General features: G+C 30.3%; 1 protein-coding gene across 1 annotated transcript in view; it reads right to left on the minus strand.

The window, feature by feature from the left end:
* Nucleotides 1-2,500, minus strand: part of LOC125026612 — a 208,241-nt gene that overhangs the window by 1,636 nt on the left and 204,105 nt on the right. The gene's annotated exons all lie outside the window — the stretch shown is intronic.

Below are 2,500 nucleotides of genomic sequence, written 5' to 3' on the forward strand. Positions count from 1 at the left end.
TAGAGTTTTCTACAAATCAATAATTGTTTTATATAAACAGGAATGCATGGAGAAGCAATTTTCAAAGATCAATATACACAAATAAACGTGAATGGGGTAATATACAGTATTGTACTTGTTTCCAGGCAGTAATTATGATTCAAAATAGATAACATACAGCATTCACAGTCAAGAATGTCCCAATAAAAAGTACATTCGGTAATTCACAAACAATGGTAATAACACAACTACAAGTGCGGATCAAAAAAGAAAAACTCAACTGCATAACCAATGCATGACATGGAATCCATCAACTCGTGCATCATGTCATGCAACATAGAAAAAAATAAATAAATATCTGAAAACATGCAACCAAACACATACCATTCACAGACCTCATGCCACACACACAGGCACATGTAATTCAAATGTAAAAAAGAAGAACTCAAGTTATTTCTGTAAGCTAAAAAGCTTTGTGAGAAAAAGAAAATCTGCAATAAAGAATATAACACGTCCTCAGCTTACAGAAATAACCAAATGGAACAAGTATTTAATGTGAGTCTTTACATATGAAAAAAAAAAAAAAATGTAGACTGTATTAGTACCATAATGTGTATCCTTCACAGCCTTTAATTGAAATACTGTATGTCTCCTGATGGAGTCATCCAAGTAACCCTTCGTGCTTCTAAAATAAAAGAAAGTCACACGTAAGAATTGTTAAGTGGAAAAAAAATGTGTTGATTATTTTTCTATTTACATAGGTCATCTTGTTACTGTAATGCTTAAAAAAAAAAAACATCATGTTATTATACTGTAAAAAAAAAAGAAAGAAAGAAAGAAAAAAAAAATACAAAAAGTCATACAGTGAGGCAACTAAATTAGTTAAGTCATATCTGTCTGTGCCACCCAAAGCAAGACGTCTTTGTGGTAAACTATTCAACCAAAACAAGTATTCTACATCTGCAAACAAAAACTGTCATTCAGTAAATGTCTGAAAGATGTCTAGTAATCCAATCCATTTGATATCCATGGCTGAAAAAATAAATTTGTTTACAGCAATGAATATTCAGCATATCAGAATAATTTGCTACAACAAAAGTTATCAGGCTGAATGTTGTTAAATTCATCTACATTGTAATTTTGTGCTTCGAGGAACATGTAAAACATCTCAATAAAGTGCTAGAAAGAGGAGAACCAGATTGCCTAAATTAAATTTTATGTATTGCATGTAGTAGAACATGGCTGAGATATAGAATATATGTTTTTGTGTATAGCTATGGTTCTCAAACCCATGGTCATGACCCTAATGATGGTCACAAAAAACATTTCAAGGATGCTCTTAGTGATAGAAAAAATAATACAAATAAGAATTTTTTTTTAAATGCTAGTGATTTAAAATACTTCAAATATATATCTACATCAGAAATTTTAAATAGCTTGAAATTTATTCATAGTTAAATTAAAGTATAATTCAGTCAAATTTACTGGATAAAACCAAATAGAGAAACACTGATATTATGTACTATCCTGAGGGTCCCCAGGCCAACAAATATTTTTAGGGTCACAGCCAAAACAGGTTGAGAAATGCTACATTTTTAGCTTATGCACAGAAATTTTTTAAAGATTTTATCCTGAAAGATCTTACACATATACACATGTGGAGACTACTTTCACACTGCATACAATCTCTACAATTATATGCATACAAGCATACAAAAAGTATATATTCACACAAACATAACCATAAACACAAAAAAATAAGACTCACACACATACTTACACACACAAGCATGTAAATGCACACACATGTACACATACAGATACTCAAACACATGTAAACACACACACACACACACACACACACACACACACACACACACACACACACACACACACACACACACACACACACACACACACACACACACACACACAGATCACAAATCAACATAATTTTCTTATAATCATTCCTAATATTCTGACAGGAGAAAAACATTCTTATGCGAAAGAAGATATAAAAAAATAATTTTAACAATGTTTAGACTCTGAAGAGATACAAAGATGGTAGTTCAGTTTTGATTTTCATTTTTGATTGCGAAAGAAGATATAAAAAAAATGATTTGAACAATGTTTAGACTCTGAAGAGATACAAAGATGATAGTTCAGTTTTGATTTTCATTTTTGATTGCGAAAGAAGATATAAAAAAAATGATTTGAACAATGTTTAGACTCTGAAGAGATACAAAGATGATAGTTCAGTTTTGATTTTCATTTTTGATTGCGAAAGAAGATATAAAAAAAATGATTTGAACAATGTTTAGACTCTGAAGAGATACAAAGATGATAGTTCAGTTTTGATTTTCATTTTTGATTGCGAAAGAAGATATAAAAAAAATGATTTGAACAATGTTTAGACTCTGAAGAGATACAAAGATGATAGTTCAGTTTTGATTTTCATCATGTTTAGTCCGTATTATATCACTATTACAGAATTACCAAAAATGGTCAACACTTTGAAAGG

This window comes from Penaeus chinensis, chromosome 6 (genome assembly GCF_019202785.1).
Source record: "Penaeus chinensis breed Huanghai No. 1 chromosome 6, ASM1920278v2, whole genome shotgun sequence".
NCBI classification, from domain to species: Eukaryota; Metazoa; Arthropoda; class Malacostraca; order Decapoda; family Penaeidae; genus Penaeus; species Penaeus chinensis.